The sequence below is a fragment of the Rhinolophus ferrumequinum genome, chromosome 18, assembly GCF_004115265.2.
Source record: "Rhinolophus ferrumequinum isolate MPI-CBG mRhiFer1 chromosome 18, mRhiFer1_v1.p, whole genome shotgun sequence".
NCBI lineage: Eukaryota > Metazoa > Chordata > Mammalia > Chiroptera > Rhinolophidae > Rhinolophus > Rhinolophus ferrumequinum.
Genome location: NC_046301.1, coordinates 50,929,247 through 50,949,747, shown reverse-complemented (window position 1 = coordinate 50,949,747; position 20,501 = coordinate 50,929,247). Strand labels below are relative to the sequence as shown.

The 20,501-nt window shown below is 52.3% G+C and overlaps 1 long non-coding RNA gene across 1 annotated transcript; it reads left to right on the top strand.

Moving 5' to 3' along the window:
- Positions 1-1,440: 1,440 nt before the first annotated feature.
- LOC117038112 (uncharacterized) lies at positions 1,441-12,650 on the top strand. The gene is made up of 3 exons (XR_004425627.1): positions 1,441-1,562; positions 11,468-11,572; positions 11,869-12,650. It is a non-coding gene; the product is annotated as an uncharacterized LOC117038112 (long non-coding RNA).
- Positions 12,651-20,501: the final 7,851 nt, after the last annotated feature.

The window sequence follows — 20,501 nt, the reverse complement described above, 5'->3', positions numbered from 1 at the left end:
TTCTTGTCTCTGTGGATTTGTCTCTTCTGCCATTTCATACACATGGGATCACACGCTGTGTCACCTTTTGTGTCTGTTCTTTTGGGAAAGAAACTCAGCATGATGTTTTCTAGGTTCATCCACGTTGTAGCGTGTTCGTGCTTCATTCCTTTTTATGGTTGAGTAATATTTCACTGTGTGGGTGTGTTACTCTTCATTTAATCCATTCATTCGTTGATGGGCAATTGGATTATTTCTACCTCTTGGTGACTGTAATTAGTGCTGCTGTGAGTATTGTGTACAAGTCTTGATGTGAACACGTTTTCATTTCTCTTGGTCTGTACCTAGGAGTGCAACTGCTGGGTCATATGGTGATTCTATGTTTAACTTATCGAGCAGCCACCAGTTGTTTTCCAAAGCGGCTACACAGTTACATTCCATCAGCAATGCATACAAGAGCTCCGATTTCCCCATGTCCTCAACACGGTTGTTTTCCAGTCTAGCCAGCTTAGTTGGTGTGAGGTGGTATCTCATTCTGGCTTGATTTTCGTTTCCCTGATGACTAGTGATGTTGAGCACCTTTTCATGTGCAAATCAGCCGTTGGTATATCCTCTGGAGAAATGTCTATTCGAATCCTTTGCTCATTTTACATTGGGTTATTTATCGTTTTATTATTGAGTTGTGAGAGTTCTTTATCTATTCTGGATATTAATCCCTTGTCGGATATATGACTTGCAAATATTTTCTCCCATTCTGTGGGTTGTCTTTTCATTCTCCTAAGAGTGTCATTTGTGGAAGAAAAGTTGTAAATTTGATGGAGTCCAACTTATGTATGCGTGTTTTCCTCTGGTCGCTTGTGCTTTAGACGTCATAGCTAAGAATTTTCCTGGTTTCTGCAGGCACTTATCCTGTCCTCCTCCCTCTAGCCCCACCCCGAACTCTCCCCCAACTGGGGTTGGGGCATCTGCATCCACCTCTGTCCCCCCACGGGAGGCTTTGGGGCAGCACCAGGTAGCCTCCATCAATATTTAATAACGGAGCACACGAAACCTTGGCAGGGACGTGGGAAACTGCTCCTGGAGCCATCTGCCCTTTGGCCAGAAGCCAGAGAAGTGCCCCCAGCACCCACGCAGGGCCCCACTTTCCAGGTGGGGAAGCCGAGGCATGGGGCGGGGGCTGAGTGGGAAACTGGACCTGCCTGGTCCTGGTGTCGGGACAACAGCAGAGGTCACTGTTTGTGTTCTGGCGTGGAGCCACTCCTGGCTCCTGTCCCGCCCTGGGCCAACCCTGCCCAGTGAGAACCGCCTGCTCTTGCTCCTGCACCCGGTTCCTGCTGAAACCAAAAACACCCAGGCGGAGGGAAATAAAAACACTGTGGGGGTGAGGGGAGGGGAGGGGCAGGTTTCTCCTCTGTGAGTCTCCCTGTACTTACAGGTTGGGGAGGTCACATAGTCAGTCGACAAACCTCTGACAGCTTCAGGACGGACCCTGGCTCTGCCGCCAGTTAGCTGCACAGTTTCGGAGCCTTGGTTTCCTCGTGGGAGAAATGAGGATCGTTAACCCTCCTTGAGGGTTGTGAGAGGTGAGAGGTAAGAGGGAGTCCACCATAGGAGATGTGCTAATATCCTCGATATTAAAGCCATGGTTTATTTAGGACAGAAATTCGTTTCACGCAGGGGCTCCTCTGGTCCATCCTACCAGGTGGCTATTCCTGCACCCCAAAATTTGCTCTTTTCTGACTGCCCCTCCCCTCTCTCTCCCTATCTGTCTTTCTGTCTCTACTGTCTCTGTATGTGTCTCTGTCTCATGGCTCCCCTGTTCTCTCTCACTCTCTGTCTCTCATTCCTCTGTTTCTCTGTTTTTCTCTCCTTCTCTCTCTCCTTCTCTCTCTCTCTGTCTCTGTTTCTCTTTGCCTCTCTCTCTCCCTCAACCCTCTCAAGAGCTCCCAGACCAGCCCTGCGCCAGCCAGGTCAGCCCAGGACTGAACAGTGTCTGGCCCAGGCCTCCACAACGAATCCAGATTCTAATCTCTGTCCCCCCACAACTGTCCCCACTGGGGCCAGCTCCAAGCAGCCTGGGACCCTCACATGCTGCCTGGAAGACCCAAACCATGTAAGATTCCCTCTCTAATTCTGGAAGTCCAGCAGCTCAACACCCACAGTCTCCAGACACAGGGTTCCCCCCACGCTATAGTCTTTAGATGGGGAAACTGAGGCCTGCATCATGAAGACCCATCACTGGTCCCCCTTGTCCGGCCACCAGGCTCTGGGGCTCTCCAGTGGCCTTCCGGCCTGCCTATGAATGGTCAGCACAGGTGTTTCTGCTCTGGGCAGTGACAACCCCACCTCCTGGAAGCGGTTTCCCAGTGGCCAGTCTAGCAGGTAGCCCAGGCCTTATCCTAGTGGCATTGGTGGCTTTCTAGTGCCAGCCAGGAAGGGGACTAGAGGGTGAGGTCCGAGGCGGGGCCAGGGAGACTCTGGGGTCAGAAAGCCTCACGGTGTCCCCACCCTTCCTGGCTTTCATCATGGTGTGTGTGTGAGGGGGAGAGGGTGGGGCAGAAAGGGACCTGCAGAGCTTCTCAGGCTGAGAAAGCCCCGCTACCTCCCAGCCTCCTGGAGACCCCCAGCTCTGGGTACCTCCCTCTGACCGGGCTTGGACTCTACGAAACTGCTGGACTCACACCCTCCCACGCTGGGACAACACCTCACACAAGGAAGGCCCTGAAGCGGGGAATGTATGGACAAATGAGTCAACAAACACATGGCATGCCATCCTAGACCCACAAAACGTAAGGCCAAAAACACTGAAACTGGAATTCTTAGCACACCCGGGGGCTCTCATCCCCGCCCCCATCTGAAGCCTGGAACTGACTAATACATTCCAGGGTGGGACATATGATGACGCACATCCCCCCAGGCAAAGTGCGGTCCCAGGAACTCGTCAAGATCCCGACCTCCAGGGTTTGAATCTCGCCTCCTTGACCTGGACAACTACTTTGCCTCCCCAAGCCTCAGTTTCCCCATCTATAAAACAGACATGGCGCCCCTGTCTCAGTGTTGCCGGGGGAATAAATGAGTCTGTGTGAAGCCGGGTCAGGCCTATCATCAACTGTGATTTGCGAGTCTTCTACTTTTAACAAGGATTGAAATTATAGAGATAACATCAAAGAGAGAGATAGAGGATGGTGGTTGCATCAAAAAGAAGCTGACCGCCCGGCTTGGTGACTCAGGGTGGGGCCCTGAGGCTCCCTTCCCGACCTTGGCCACCTGTTCCTTTTAAGCCTCTACTTTTTACCCAGATCCCTCTGCCCCCAGAGCCTCAGTTTGTCATCCGCCCCATGACATGGGACCAAACAAGCATCCTTGACTCTATTCTCTATCCTCCACCCCATCTACCAGTGAAATTGCTCCCAAATCCCCTCTCACCACCTGGTCCAGCACAAGTATCACCTCCCTGGTCTCCTCACTTCCGTTCTCATCCCCCACATGCTCTTTTCTCCATGGTGGCTGGAGTCAGCTCATCCTTCCTCTCTCCAGAACCTTCTATGGCTCCCACCTCCCTCAGGGTAAAAGCCCAAGTCCTCTCCTTGGCCACAAGGCCCCGCTCTGCTGGTCTTGCTGCTGCTACTTCTCCCCCGACCTCTGCTCACTCCACTCAGACCTCCTTGAAGCTCCTCCAATAAGTCAAGCACTCTCCTACCTCAGGATCTTTGCACAGGCTATGCCTCCGCCTGGGGCCAGTTTTACCAAGATGCCCAGATATCTCTCCCACCTCGTTCAGGACTCAGCTCAAATGTCATACATGCCCACATGCCCTTTCTTCCTTTCCTGCCATCAGGAATCTGTATTTTGTTCTCAGCAGTGTCAAATCAATGTACACAAAATAATCATGCTGATAATAAGAGTCCTTTACCAGATGCCTCCTGTGTGCCAGGCCCTGGACTGGGGGTTTGGGGACACCACTGCGGACAATTGAGACAGTGGGAGTCATGGCCTAGGGGCAGGGAAGGTGATGTACAGTATAAATAATGTGGGACACATGGCTAGACGTGGCAGAGGGTCTTTCCAAATTGGATAGCCATGGAGGGCCTCCTGGAAGAGGTGGCATTGGGGCTGAGACCCAGAGGAGGCGGTGAAGGGAGATGATGTGGGGACAGCAGCAGGGCTGCACCTTATGGGGCCTTGGGGACTACCGGGAGGGTCTTGGTCTTCACCTTAAAAGCAGTGGGGCACCCAGGGAGGGTCTCAAGGCAGGTGATACGGTTTGATACGTGTCTCCCAAAGGAAAGACGACTTCAGGTGGTCACTCTGGTGACTATGTGTTTCCCACCAGTTCACAGATGGGGAAACTGAGGCTTAGAGAGGTGAAGTCACTTACCCAACCAGGAACTTGTGATACCCTCCCCCCACTCCCATGACGTCCAATTACAGATAAGGAAACTGAGGCACAGAGGTACTGTCAATCCCCAAGTCCCCTGGGAATGGAATTGGCTCCCCTCCCTTCCTCCCCTGCCCCACCGCCTGTCCCTTTCCCACGCAGCCTCCCTGAAGAACTTTCTCACAGGGACGAAATAGCACAGTCAGTTTCACAAGTGGGTGGCCAAAGCCGCAGCCCTGGGTTTCAGTTTGCAAATAGCGCTGGCTCCAACCGCCTGCTACAGCCCAGGGAAGTTTGCTGGGGCCACTGCCTGGGGGCTGGTTGGTATCTGTGCATGAGGGAAATCTGCCAACAGCCTGCTGTCAGGGCAGGGAGGGTGCGCGGGGCCCAGGGGCGGTTGGGATCTAGGGCATGAGGTGCCCTGAGCCCTCATCCCGAGTGAGTCCGCCTTGATCACTCATTCAATCCACAGCTGATGCTTCCTTCATGCTTTGTTGATTTAGCACATTATATTCTCCCCGGGAGCACATATTAACTGCCTACTGTGTACTAGGTGTTCCCTCATTTAATCCTCCCAACAGTCCTACAAGGCAGTGAGTGTGTTTTCCTGGAGCTGCTGTAACAAATGACCATGACCTTGTGCTTAGAACAACAAAAACTTTTCTCCCAATTCAGGGGACCGGAAGTCTGGAATCAAGGTGTGGACAGAGCTGGATCCTTCTGGAGGCTCTGAGGGAGTGTCTGTCCCAGGCCTCTCTTCCAGTTTCTGGGGGCTGCCAGCCATCCTTGGTTTGTGGCTGCATCTCTCCAGTCTGCCTCTATCTCCAAATGGCCAACTTCCTGTCTGTTTCCTTTTCTCTCTCTTATAAGGAATACCTGTCCCTGGATTTAGAGTCATCAGAATCAAGGATGATCTTGTCTTAAGATCTGGAACTAATTACATCTGTAGTGACCCTGTAAGGTCATGTTCTAAGGCTCTGAGTAGACATATCTTTGGGGGGTCAGGCGAGCACAATTCCCCTGGCAGGTATTATCAGCTCTTCTTACTAGGCCAGGAAACAGCGGCACAGAGAGGTCAAGTCACTGATCTGAAGTCCTCGGACTTAAACCCCAGCTGTCTGGAGTTTGGATTAACTCACATCACTGTTCCACCTGTGTGCCAGGTCCTTACCAAGAGCTGGGGACACAGAGGAGAACAAGAGTTGCAGCATGAGGACCGTGGCCTTTGAACCTCAGGCTGCTGGATGCTCCGTGGGTAGGATGAAGAATCCCCCTGTAGTGGGCTGCGTGGTGTCCTCCAAGAACATGTCCCCCAGGAACCTGTGACGGTGACCTTGTTTGGAAATAGGATCTTTGTAGATGTCATTACGGTAAGGATCTTGCGGGGAGATCATCCTGGATTTAGGGTCCTAAATCCAGTGACAAGTGTCATTAAGATAAGAGAAAGGAAGAAGAGATCTGAGATAGAAGAGAAGGCCAGGTGATGACAGAAGCAGGGATTGGAGTGATGCTGCCACAAGCCAAGGAATGCTAAGAATTCCCCAGAAGCCAGGAGAGGGGCCTGGGATGGGACTCTCCCTCAGAGCCGCCAGAAGGAGCCAGCCCTGCTCGCACCTTGATCTTGGACTTGGGGCCTCCAGAGCTGTCAGAGAATAAATTTTTGTTGTGTTGAGCCACCCAGTTCATGGTACTTCATTCTGGCAGCCTCAAGCCACTCCCGTACTTCCCTCCATCCCAGCCTGGAGAGGGCAGTGCCTACAACTGGGCACTCTGGCCAGGAGGAACGAGGTGTGCATTTTACTTTTGAGGATTTCAGGGCGATTGTGGATTCTGATGGGCTCAGGTACTCCAGACACTTTTCTAAAGTGTTGGAACCGTTCACCCTCCGCCAGCAGTGAGTGAGTTTCTTGTGAATCTACAACTTGAAAAACATTGGTGTTGGATTTTATAGCGTTTCACACTCAAATGACATCTAACTGGTGTTTTGATTTGCATCTTCCTTATTTCCAATTGATGCTAAACATCATCTCGCCACATGCGTTTCCTCCTGTGGGTTCTTCATGCTCCTCATGGTGAGTTAGAGGAGCTCTTTATAGATTTTTGATACTATTCCTCCGTCAGTCGAGTATATTGCAAATATCTCCCCCTAGTTTGTAACTTGCCTTTTTACTTTTGTCAAGGTGCCTTTTGATGAACAAAAAAATCCTAATCTTAATGCATGCAAATCAATCCGTCTTTTCTTATATAGACGATGCCTTTTGGTTCTTGTTGACCCCTAAGATCGCCTACATTTTCTATCAAGACATTAAAGTTTTATGTATTGTATTTTTGCAGATAACCTTTTTTACCCCGTTAGAGTTGAGTTTTTTGTGTATGATGGGACATAGAATCTAATTTAATTGGTTTCAACATGGACGCACACTTCCCAGATCCTTTTATGCAATAGTCTCCCATCCCAGCTGCTGGGACAGACACTGTCCATCTCAGAATAAAATTCCTGACCCACCTTTGGTGTCTGTGGGCGTTTAATTCCGATCCATTGATCCATGTGTCTGTCCCTGTGCTAATATCTCTCTGACTCAATTACAGTCTTTGTAATGGGTCCTACTATCTGGTAGGACAGGTAACACCACCCTGTTCTACAGAAGTGTCCTGGCTATTTGCAGCTCTCTGCTCTTCCAGGTAAATTTTGGAATCATCTTATCAAATCCCAGGGGAAAACAAAAGTCTGTTGTGACTTTGATTGGGATTGTGTTAAAACATCAGATGAGGAGAATCAGTCTTTGAACCTCTCCATGAATATGGTACATCCACCATCTCTGTTGCTGCCTGAATACAGCCATGTCTGTTTCCCTGAAGGGCTGAGAACACCATCTGCCTCATTTCTTCCTCTTTATTGAAGCTGATCTGATCTCCTGTTTCACCAGGTCATTCCTTTCCCATTGCGTTCCTGATTCTACCATGAAGTCTTTTTCTGAGGTTTTTGGGTGGACCCACTTTCACACAGCTGGCATCTTCCCCTGCCTGTTTTGGAATGTGTGTCAAGTTCATTTAAAGCATACCTGTCCTCCCTGTTCCTGCTCTTGGTGGAAGCTGTAGTTCAGGGATTTTTCCTGAACTACAAATGATGGGTTTCTCCAGATCTGATCATTTGGATTCCAGACTATTTCTGCAAGGACGTCAATGAGAAGGCGAGTCCCAGTCCCCCAGTCTCAGGGAATGGGGTGAGACTCCAGTTGCCCTAAAACCTCAGGCTACCGTCTCTCACTCTCCCTGTCTGGGCTTCCTCCAGCATCTCCTGGGGAGGCAGCTCCTGGGCCACTCTGTATTGCAAGTGCCTCCGCCAGGGGTGAGAAGGGATGGTCCCTGCTCCGGTCATTCCAGCCTGGGTGCTGGCAGATGTGGGGGTGTGCACTGTGTGTTCCCAAAATGGCAGGGGGGGTGCCAAAAGCAGAATTCCCAGCCGCCCCCTCGAGGCGGCTTGGCGCCTTCTTCTCAGGCCCAGGACATTCTCGGAGTTTTCTCGGCATCCCCCACTCTGGGCTGGCCTCCAGGAGGAGCTGAAATTTCCCTCTATCCTGGACATCCGGGCCTGGGATCAGCCCCAGGAGCCCAGGGGTCATTTTAAAATGCTGGGTGTCATGGAAAATTTCAGATGTGCCCTGCAGTGAACACACAGTGACCCATGGGCTGTCCCCGATTCACAGAGACCCAGGCAGCACTGACCTTATTAGGTTCCTGCCAATCCCAGGGTCACCAGAGACCCCAGATGCTTCTCACAGGACAAGCTGCCTCCCAAACCCAAATCCCCCCTGAAGCCCATCAGGAATTGGGGTCCCTATCATTTCTCACCCCACCCGCCCCAGCTTTCGGGGCCCTGCCAGTGTCACAGCCTTGGGAGCTGCAGGTTGGCCACTTTGGGCCTCAGTTTCTCCATCTGTATGCAGGAGGGGGTTCCCATCTGGTTGGGGGCCAGGGAAGAGTCCATGAACCAGACGTGGAGGGTGGGATTAATGGCCCAGGAGCCTCTCTGCCTCCCCGTCTCTCTGTCTGTCTGTCTGTCTCTCTGTCTCTGTCTCCCTCTTTGTCTATTACTCTGTCTCTCCTCAGCTCTCTATCTCTCTCCCTGTCTCTCTGTGTCTCCCTGTGTCTCTTGACCCTCTGTTTCTCTCTTTCTCTGTCTCTGTCTCCCCGTGTCTCTCCCTGTCTTTCCATATCTTCTGTCTCCCACTGTCTATCCATCTCTCTCCTGGGTAGACTAGGCCCCCTCTCTGACCTCCTGACTCCTGCACCGACCCCCAGGCCTCCACTCAGAGTGGGATGAGCCACTGTTGAACCTTCAATGAATGGCGAATGGTCTGGGCTTTCGGATGAGGCCACAGTCGTACACTCCAGGCCCACCCCGGGCCTGGCCTCCTTGCCTCACCCAATTCATCCCCCACCTGGGGCCCACATTACTGTGTCCTCAGAATGCCCTCCACCCCAGGTCTCCTTGCCAGGCCATGAGCTACCCATTGGTCACCCTGAGGCCAAGATTGCTGACCACAGACTCCAGGGTGTCAGGATACAAGTCTGGGTTCCTCACCACCCCCAAGATTGTCCTAGAATAGAAGTAGCCCCGGGACTGGACCTTGTCAAGGGACAGCCATGCATGGCCTGAGCGGAGCTGTTTTCTCATTGGGGTGACCCCGGTGAAACTCTCCTGCCCTGTAAATGAACAACCCAAGCATTTGGATAATGACTTACATCAGCATAAAACAAATAAACATAGCCAAGGGACAAAATATACCAACTTCACGCCAGGATTTACTTATCCCAGCCTGATGGCACCTACTGCGCCAGCCAACCCACCAGGTCGTCACCTCAGCCCCATAGTATGGGGGTTATCACCCCCATGTACAGATGGGGAAACTGAGGCAGCATCTGCAGGCACAGCTACAACAGCTGTACTACCTCCACTTCTAAATCAACTGCTTTTATGTTTTCTTCTGTGTTTATATAATGCTTCGTATATAGCACGTTCATATTTACAAAATGTAAAATACAGATGTGTTTTCTTTTGAAGTGAAAAAAAGAACATCCATAGGCAGTCTGATGTTAGAGTATAGAATAAGATACCCCTTTTCATCCTTCCAGAGCTACAACCAAAAGCACCAGTTTCCAAAACAGAAGACTTTGTATAAAGCGCTTAGATTTTGCTCTTATGTTGCCTTTTCCCCAGGGTTGAAATAAAATATCCTAGAACTCTTTTTAAGGTCAGGTCAGTCAGAGTATAACTCACAACAGAGTACAGTTGGACGCATCCAGTCCTGAACTATCAAACTGGATATAATGTTCCTATTGTTCAGAAAGTTCCACAGGGGACCCTATGCAGCCAATCAGCCCCCCACCCCAGGTATACAGTAAGTGATGAATACTGGATGAGAACATTTGTCTCTGCTGACTGGATACAGTGAGTTACCGATTCAGTGGGCAGGGAGCAGGGGACTCCTGCCACAATCCCCCAGGAGCCTGGGGGAGGGTCTGCCCGCGGCCTTCTGCCGTTGTCCAAAGTCCCATTTTGCAGCCAGTACTACTGAGGCTAGAGACAAATGGAACAGTAGGTTCAGTGGCCCCCATTCTGGACCCAGATGCTGGGCCTCCATCTCACCTCAAAAGTAAAAGGTGGGTGTTGCTAGAGATGGAATGTTTGTGTCCCCCAGAATTTCATAAATTGAAACCCTGATTCCAATGTGATGGTGTTTGGAGGTGGGGCCTTTGGGAGGTGATTAGGTCATGAGGGTGGAGCCCCATGATGAGATTCATGCTCTTTTGAAAGAGACCACATGGCCCTTTCGATATGGGAAGACACAGCACGAAGACAGCCAGCTCTCAGAGTCTTGATCTTCGACTTCCCGCTTCCAGAACTGTGGAAATACATGAAATACATGTCTGTTGTTAAAGACACCCAGCTTTTGGTATTTTTGTCATAGCAGCCCGAACCGACTAAGACCCACTGTCTCCTGGGGTCACCACAAGTCCTTAGCCAGCAGTTTCATCCCCCTAATCCTGTTTCCCTGTCTGTAAAATGGGGACACTTATGGAACCAGCCTTGTGGGACTTTTATGGCTATTAAATGAGATCTTTCCCATCAAGTCTCAGCTGGGCACTCGTAGGTGTTAGCTATTATTATGTGGGGGCTCTTGTGGCCATCCCAGCTCTGGTTCTTGGTCCTGAGAGTTCCCAGCAGGGTAGTCAAAAGATGTTTTCTCTGACCCCACCCAGCAGCCTGCAGCCACGTCCCACGCCTTCTGCTCTGTGTCCCCCGAGGTGGCCACAGCAACGTGGGCTGGAGAGTGTACCAGGCAGGCAGGTGGCTCGGGAAATTCCAGGGTAGAGGTGGTGCCAGGCACTGCTCTTCTCACCCCCGCCTGGGCCCAGGATGTGCCAGGGCTTTCTTTCCCTCCCCCTGTCGGCGATTGAGGATGCCACATCCTGCCTGACTTGCCAGGCGACCCTGGCCATCCTAAACTTAGCCTAGTTGACTATCTGCTGGAGCCTGCAAACTATCAAAGGAAGCTGGGGGTGGGGGCATGAAGACACCCCCTGAAATCATTGTGTTCCCTCCCACCCCGTGATGTTTGCACATGGCGTGCCTTCTGCCTGGCACTCGCTGTGCCTTGTTGGTACCTACAAATCTCCTCTTCCAGGTCTCTGTCAAATGTCACCTTCTCCAGGAAGCCCTCCTGGATCGCATGCAGGAGTCCTAGCATTGCGTGTCTCCCTTTAGCAGATCTTGTCCAAGTTATAATTTTGCATTTATGGTGATGACTGGATTAAACCTCCTTTGTTGATGGGAAGCTGTGGGCAGGCAAAGGTACATACAGTAAGTATTCAATAAAGAGTGGTGGAATCAATCAATCACTGTATTCAATAACTATTCATTGAATCCAATCTTTCATTCATTCAACAACTCTTTACTGAGCCCTGCAGGGTACCAGGCCAGGCTCTGGGTGCTGGGGATATGCTGTGAATTGTGCCCTCCCATGGAACCCCTGTGATCCAGAGTCTCTTGCTGATGTTCTAATGAAATTCTTGAATAATGGTGCCATTCTTGTTCTTGTTACTCAGAGACAGTCGATGCATTTATGAGCCAAATGTCAGAACTTACTCAAGCCCTGTTTTCCCATCCTCGGAAAGACAAGGACAGTGAACCCCAGGACTACAAGTTATCAGGTACTTTCTCTGTGCCTGGCCTCAGGATCTTCATAAGCTCCTGGAGGGGGGTGGGGGTGGGGTGGGGGTTTATCCTAGGGGAGGTCAGAATTAGCAAATAAACAATCTAGGCCCCCAATTCACTTTGAATTTCACATAAACAACCAATACATTTTTTTCAGTATAAGTCTATCCACAATGTTGCATGAGATATACTAAAACAATTTTGTTTTCATTGTTTATCTGAAATGTAAAGTTAACTGGGTATCCTGTATTTTGTCTGGCAACACTGATTGGTCATTGTGCCCATTTTACAGATAAAGAAGCAGAGGCCCAGATCAGTGGCACAGCCAGGGATGAGCAGAAGGAGGACAAAAGCTGGACCATGGGACCCAATGCCTTTAGCACTCAATTTCTGCCTCTAAAGAGCCCAAGACGGAGTATAGGTGTTTTGAGTGAGCAAAAGCCCCACCTGGCGTAAGTCAGAAGCCCCTTCCTCATTCCCACTCCTGGTGCTGGAGACAGCCGCAGGAGAGGGGTCCCAGGACCAGGGCTTCTGGGAACAACAGCAGGAGAGCCCATCTCACTGGCCATCTAGACTCCAGCACCTGAAAGCAGGCCGGCCAGTCCCCTGTAAACAGCCGGTCTCATGTCACTGTAAACAGCTGGTGTCTAGAGTTGTCACAGTGCCCAAGTCTCAGTGTGATTGCCCTGTGACTCGATACCCTGCCACTGGCCCCTGTCACTCGATACTTGGTAAACAGCATTCGGAGAATGGGTACCAGCACCCTGTCGGGTCTGTGCTGTGCAGGGCCAGCAGCCGGGTCTAACTTCAATCCAGGTCCTGACCCCCAACAGCAATCAGCACTTGTTTTGTTCTGATACTTTGTAAACATCAAGTCCAGATACCTGTTACTTGTCAGTGGTCCCTGTTAGTCACCAACTTGCCCTAATATTTCTCAGCGGGCAACCTGGAAGGTATTTAAACAGCCTTCCAATTCTTTGTAACAATGAATCCTGATACTTTGTTACCTCACCCAGGGGCTGGCCAACTACACCTCTGCTCACCACCTAGTCATGGCTTTTACACTTTTAAATGACTAAAACAGATCGCAAGAAGAATATTTTGTGAAATGAAGTAAAACTATATGACATTCAAATTTCAGCATCCAAATAAAACAAATAAAGTTTTATTGGGATGCAGCCATGTCCACTCACTTGTGTATTATTTGTGGCTGTTTCAAGCCAGCAGAGTTGAATAGTTACAATCAGAGACTGTATGGGCTACAAAGTCTCAAATGTTAATTATCTGGCCATTTATAGAAAAAGTTTGTTGATTCCCACTCTAAGCTCTTAGGCTGTCACTGTCACCTATATTGTACTTAGTGTCCTGCTAGTGGTCAAAGGTCCATGGTGTTCATACTTGTACACGGTGCAAGCAATGAACTCAGTGGTCCATGATCTGATGTATTGTGCAAACAGTGAGCAGTGAGTCCCTTTACTTTGTAAGAGTCACATTCAGTCCGATGTGCTGACCGGCTCCGTGCAGTGAATATTTGGTCTCTGACAGCAGCTAATGTGTCCTGAGACTGTCAACAGTCACTATTGGGAAACCAACCAAGATGAGAGGTAAAGAGTGACTGAGAATTAGGCAAAGGAGAAAGGAAGGCTCTCTCCCCACTCGGGCAGGACCAGGAACTCTGAGCTGAAGAGCTGGACTTTCTCCTGAGGGTGATGGGAGCTATGGCTGGAGTTGGAGCAGAGCGTGGACGCAGAGACAGAACCACTCGTGGCCTTGGACTTCCCATCCATGCGGTGGGCTGAGGTGGCCAGAATACGGACCTTTCTAGGTTTCATGGGAGAGGCCAGTGCATGAATAACTGAACAGCACTTTCTGTTACCCTCCCCACCCCGCCACCCAAACACCAAGCAGTCTTTGGGGGAAGGAGATGGCAAGGATCTGGGGGCCAGGGGTCAGGCTGGGACACTCTGCCTTTGGGGGACGTGCTCTGGGTTCCCGTAATCTCATTTGTTATGGTGCATTCATTACACACTCACTGTGTGCTACGGCCCTGCCCTCTTGGAGCTCCCATTACAGAGGACGGCAGAGGACAGCTGTGAACCCACCAATACGTCCTAATTATGAATCCTAGAAGCACAGGGGAAGGGCTGAGAATGAGGCCGCTTTGGTCAGCGTGGCCGAGGGGCCTCTGAGGAGACATTTGAACGTAGACCTGACGGAGGAAAAAGTAGAGGCCTTGTGGGGAGTGAGGGCAGGGCTATCCAGGCAGAAGAAACAGCGTATGCAAAGGCCTTGAGGTGGGACCGAACTTGTGATGGAGGCTGTGGGGGCTGGGCCATGGGAGACCTCCTGGGCTTCAGGGAGGGTGTATAAGGGATGAGATCTAAGCCTTGTTTCACAGTGTCCCGTGGCTTCCCCGGGGCAGGGGCACTGAGACCCCAGCAAGAAACCTCACTGCACTGCCTGGGTCTTAGAATGTCTCTGGTCCGTTTCACAGGTAAACCAGCTGGCATGAAGCTGATGTGATCTGAGGCCAGAGGGGCCGTGGGCCTGGTCAGGGAAGTTTCCAGACCACATGGGCCTCTGGGTCAAGTGAAATGTCTTGTGTGCCCTTCTAAACCACAAGCTCGGCAGGTCCTGAGGATAATAACGCGGGCAGGAGGATCAGGCCTGGCAGGGCGACTGGGTCAGCGCCAGAAAGGCAGCATGTGAGAAACACAGTCTCGTGTTTCTGGCTGGGTGTTGCTGGGCTCCTGAGAGGCCTCGGCGCTGGCAGACAGGTACAGATGCCCTCAGCCCATGGGATCAGGACTGGGTCAGAGAAAACGGATATTGGAGGTGGGATTTTGAAGGATGAGTAGAAGCTTGCCAGCAAGAGACAGGCATCTCAGGAATGTGACTTACAGGAGGCCACAATTTGGTCCCATCTGGCCCCTATGGCTCAGTGACCCCAGAGTGTCTCTGACCCTAAAGTGTCTCCCCCATTTGATGGGACAAGGACAAAGGCTCTGGGACCAGGCCAGCCCAGGTTTGAATCCAGGCTTTTCCACTTTCTGGGTGACTCTGGGCAAGTGAGGCCACACCAAAATCAGTCCAGTTTACAGGAGTATAAACTGAGGTTTATAGAGGGAGGCCACCCATCTTAGGCTGCAGAGGGAAGGGGTCAAAGCTGGGGCCTGTGGTCAGGACTAGGGGCAGGGCAGGGGGCAGGAGTGGGGTGAGTCACCGAAGGCCATTATTCATTCTGAGGCCCGAGAGATGGAGAGGAGAGGAGAGGAGGGAAGAGCAGCCTAGCCCGTCGACATAGCAGGTGCAAAGGCACTGAGGTAGGAACCTATTTGGCAGCCTCCAGGGACAGGAAGAAGGCAGGTGGATGGAGGCTGATGAGCAACAGGAGATGGACGGAAAGGATGAGGGGTGGTAGCAGGGGCCACGCAGGGCCTTGGGGACCAAGAGGAGCCATGGTGGGTTTGGGGCAGAGAAGAGATGTAATCTAGGGTGACCATCGGTAGCTGAATCAGGGCAGACCTGGGGATTCAGAGGCCTGGGGGCGGCCACCATCTGCCAGCAACCAACAGCATACACCAGCCCATGTCAGCATAGGCCTACATGGGCCAGCACACACCACTACCCACTGCTGACAGACACCCATGCCAACACCAAATCCAGACTTGTCAATGCACCAACCAGCGCTCGTCTGCTTGTTGCATTATCTGTGATGTGTACATCTCCATGCAAGAATATATAAAATGTATGCGCACACCTCTGGGGGGTTCCACCAACAAGGCTGACACCCAAACACACATGTGGCCCCGCCTCTTTCCAGGCTGGCGGCAAACACACGCCGACTAGCACGCAGTCACATCACGAGGAGGCTCAGGAAGTGCTGCTGGGGGCTCCCTTGAGAGCTGGCTTCCTGTTTTCAAAGAAGCCAGGAACTGCTGACAGAATGTTCTGGACAAGCCTGCCCCCACCCCGCCCCACTGCCTCAGCGCCCCCTATCCAGCCCCACAGATGCTGCACCTTCTCTGTGTCCATTACTGACCCTGTCCTACAGTGAGGTCAGGTTCCAGAAAAGAAAACTGGGGTTCAGAGAGGTGCTGCCACTAGCCCAGGGTCACAAAGGAAGGAAGAGGTGATACCCGGAGTCCAGACCCTGAGCTCTGACCTCCCTCCCTCTGGAGCACCATGCCTGGGATCAGGGGGTCACAGATGAGGAATGCCCTTACTGCCTGCACCGTGGCTCCCAGGCTCCAGAGGCCACTTCCACACAGCCCCAAACTCTCCTGCCTCATGGATGCAACCTCCCCTTATTCACCATCCCCCTACCCATCCCACCCAACCTACCCTTCATGTTCCCAGAAGAAGGGCCACCTATATCACAAATATTAATGGAGTATCAGCTGCCAACAAAAAAGACCCAGTCCCACCCTCAGGGGGCTGGTGGTGGGGGGAGCACCTAGCCCTAGGGGTAAATAAACAAACATGGCTGCAGCTGCCTCATCTGTGCTCCATCTCCACAGAACCACTTGGGATAGCTGAGGACACATCTGACTCTCTCTTGCCTGCTGTGGTTGCACAGGCTATTCTCTCTGCCTAGAATACCTTTCCTTAGCAACCTGGAGAACTCCTCTTCATCCACCAAAGCCCCAACACCAATGTCCTCTCTTCCTGGAAGCTGTTTCAGGACCCTCCAATGCCCCCATCCTTCTCCCTGGCCTGACTCTCAGGGTGGCCTGACTCCACAGGGCTGGGGGTGTCTGTGGACTCCACAACAAAGTTCTTTGGACTCTGTTCTGCTGTCCTTGTCATGGTGGCAAGATGGCTCCTATCCTCACCACCAGGGAGCCCCCAAACTCCCAGGATGATTGGCTCAGCCAGAGTCATATGCCTAACCCTGAATCAATGGCTGCATCTGGGGTGACAAAAAGCTCTAAGTGGCCAGATCTAGTCACGTGTCCACATCTGGAGCCCAGAAGTGGACCTGGCTCCTTTTCCCCACCAAAGGCAGGCAGGGAGAATAGATGCCCTCAAGACCCTTTCACCAAGGACTTGGGGGTACCTGCCTGCCCCATCCTGGCTGGGGGGCCTTGGGGAAGTCACTTGTTCTCTGTGCCTCAGTTGTTCCACCTGTGAATTGGGCTCAGCAGGGCTAAGGTATTGAAGCACAGGTGCCCCTCCCCTACTTGCTGCGTGGGGGAGGGGCTGTTTACCCTGCAGCCCCATCCTTGTTCTCTGTGACTCCCCCAGACAGCTACCCGCCCAGCATGGCAGGCACTGATGGCTGCCTGCTGAGTCACCACTTCCTCCTGGGCCCCTTGCCCAGCCTGATGTTTTCTGGGGACTTTCCTGGCCTTCCATGAATATCAAAAACAAGGTGGGGACAACTCCCGGGTGGGGGAAGTGAGGGCAGAGGTGCATGTGAACAAGTCTGTGAACACCCTGGTGGGGGTTCAATCCCATGTCCCGTCCTCACCTGTAACACGGAAGCCATAACCGCCTTTCCCTCAAGTGGGGAAACTACACGTGAACATCCTGCAAGCTCTCAACCAGGTCTGTGGGCATCGGGCCCTGGGGTAAGCGTGGTCATTACTGTCGTACCTATTTGGACAGGTTAAGCGTGCTTGATGCACGTATGCCCAAGTTCATTGGCCCGTTTCCGTATCTCTGCGCGTGTGTGTTTCTGTATGTGTATGTGCATCAGGGCTGCCCTGTGTGTGAATCCCCACGAACCTAAGAGACAGAAAGACCCAATCCCTTGTGAAAAAGGTAGATCTGGTGGAGGGAACTCCCTTGCAAAGGCAGGAGGGCTGGGAGATTGTTGGATGCAAAGAACAGCAGGAGGGTACAGGGAACAGCAGGGAAGTATAGGGGACAGCAGGGGAGCACAGGGTCAGGCAGGCTGAGGGGGTGGGCAGCTGCGTGAGTGAGCCTGCGCGGCTCTGGCAGAGCTGAATGTTGGGAGGAAATTACGTCAATTCTGAATTATTCACCCAGCACCTACTGTGTGTGCCTGGAGTTGGGGACCCAGCAGGGCCCTGGGCTAATAGACAACACATCAGCAAACAAGTAAATATATACTCTGGGGAGGAGGACAGATCAGAAAGCTAAATGCATCAGGCAGGGGCAGGGGACTGAGGGGGCATTCTGAGGAGGTGATGTGTGATCTGAGGGAAGGCCTGGGTAGATCTGGGAAAAGGGAGCTCCAGGTGAAAGGCACAGCAGATGTAAAGGCCCTGAGGTGGGGATGAGCTGGCCGAGGGGGCCCATTCAGGAAGATCTAAGCCCAGAGCAGGGAGGGGAGGTGTCAGGGGGCAGCACAGGTCGGGAGCAGGGCTGGTGGGGAGCAGGGGCACCAGGACTGACTGTCCTGTAACTTGAGCCCTGCAGAAATGCATTCCCCCTCCCGTTCACCGCCAGCAGGTCCTGCTTAGGACAGAATGTGCTGGGGAGGAGATGCTGGTGGCAGCTTGTGCCTGGTGGCTGGAGCGGGGCGGCTGGAGGATTCCTGAACAGCAGCCTGACTGGGCCTTCTGCCAGTGAGGGCAGAAAACAAGCAGCAGGCGTCTTGCCTGCCTGTCACTCCATGCCCTGGGCCTGGCCTGGCCAGGGCAGGAGGCAGAGAGGGTAAAAGGGTCAGAGACAGAGAGATGGTGACCAAAAGAGACAGTGACGCAAGAGACAGAGACAGATAGTGAGTGAGAGAGACTGAGACAGCAGTGAGACAGAGACAGATTTGGCATTTGACTCTCCAAACAGGTTCCACGTCTGATTCTAGGGGGTCCTGGGAACAAGTGCAAGGCAGTGACACTCCCACCCCACTAGAATCTTTATCTACACCAGAGTACTTCAGCCAGGAGGTTGGGGTATCCCTGAAAAGACGATGCTGGGGGTAAAGAGGAGCCAACCATAGAGAAGAGCCTTCAGCAGAAGGAACATGTGCAAAGGCCCTGTGGTGGGAACCAGCTTTGGGGGTTTGAGTAGCAGCCAGGGATGGAGAGGGAGCTGAAAGGAGAGGTGGATGGACAGCCCGGGGAGGGGTGGGATTTTATTTTAGGAGAATATTTGGCCACTCTCCTCTATGCCCTGTGGGCACCTCCCTATGTTCAGGGAGTTCCCTGGATTCTGGACTGCCTAAGCCAGCTCCATCCTGGCTGTCATGTATCTGAACCAGAAAATCTGCCTCCTTTCAGGATCGGATTCCCCATAGCTGCAGACACAGGAGTCCTGGGGACACAGGATGGCTAGTCCTCCCAAGCCCACCAGAGACAACCTTTTGTAGAACTGTACCGCATCTGCTGTTGCAATAAAAACCTCGGACTCCTCTCAGTTTGGGAACATAAATCTGGAAACCGGGAACTTGTATTTCACACTCCGTGGGCAATGGGGAACTCACCCCCTCTTGAGGCAGCCGATTTGGGGTCTGGGTAACTGCGCTACGGAAAGCTCTCCCTTCCTCCCAGCCCCAGTGACCTCCAAGTCTGGTGTGCTCAGAGCTGGATGCTAAGTCAGCTGCCCAGAGCAGCTGCTGCTGGACAGGGAGCGTTGAGTGGACCCCAGGACGAGGAGTAGCTGGAAATCAAGGCCCAAACACAGACCAGGAAAAAGGGTGATGGAGGCTATGGAGGGAAGGTGTCCCAGAGTCCCAGATAGGGAAACTGAGGCTCAGAAGCAAGTGCCCTGCCGTGGTCACACAGAGAGCAAAGGCTCAACCCAGATTTCCCAGAGTTCAGCCCCTAGCAGGCCCCGTCCCTTCTCCTTGGTCCCACCAATGGCTATCCTGGGCTACCAGTCAATTTTCACGGCCTTGGGGCAGCTGGTGGGCACAGCCTGTGCGTTCAGAACAGGGTTCTAATTGGGCCCTGTCCCAAGGGGGCGGGGCCTTGGACTTGGGCTGAGCCTGAATGCTGGCGTTGTGGGAGCATCAAGTGGGGTGCCAGGTGGCCTGGGGGAGAATTGCCTCTGGAGTTTCGGGGGCAGTTCTGAGTGGCAGCTCCCTCAGTCCTTACAGCTCGATCAGACCTCCCTCTGTTGGACTCACTTTCCCCACCTGCAACTCCAGGAGAATGACAACCTCCTGCTCCACAGGCTGCCTGAGTGCCCAGTGAGTTCCAACAAATCCTTACACGTGCATCCACAGCAGCCCTAGTCACAATCGCCAAAACGTGGAAACGACTCAAATGTCCGCCAACTGATGAATGGATAAACAAAATGCAGTCCATTCACTGTGGAATATTATACAGCCATAAAAAGGAATGGGGCACCAACACCCTACAAAGTGGATAAAACCTGAAAACCTACTGAGAAAAGTCAGACACAAAAGGCCACATAGTGTATGATCCCATCTATCGGAAATGTCCAGAACAGGCAAATCCAGAGACAAAAAGCAGGCACATGGTTGTCTACGGACGGGGCATGGGGCCTGACTGGTAATGGGGACAGGGTCTCCTTTTGGGGTGATGAAACTGTTCTGGAACTAGGTAGAGGTGAGGATGGCACAACATCGAATGTGTTAAAGCTACGGAATTGTTTACTGTAAAATGGTTTGTTTTATGGTATATGACTCATACCTCAACAAAAACAAAAAAAGCCCAGACTCAGTCAGGATCCTTCTGCACCCTGAACCCTCCGCCCAGCCCAGCCCCCTCTTCATTTGCTGAGGAGAGACCTCTGCCTATCCTCCATCGTTCACACTCCAGACCCTGTGACTACACTAAGGAAGAGGTATGGAGCATGGGCTCTGACTCCAACCCGAGCTCAGGCTCTCTACGTGTCTCTGGTCCTCAGTTTCCCCTTCTGGACATTGGGCCCCTCAACCCTCCTCGGTCTGGTGTTCAATCCAACATCCTGACCCAGGATGGTGGTCAAGGCTATCTCAGCTTCCTCGGCAGCTTGGGTGGAGGGGGGATGATAAACCAATAAGCCCAG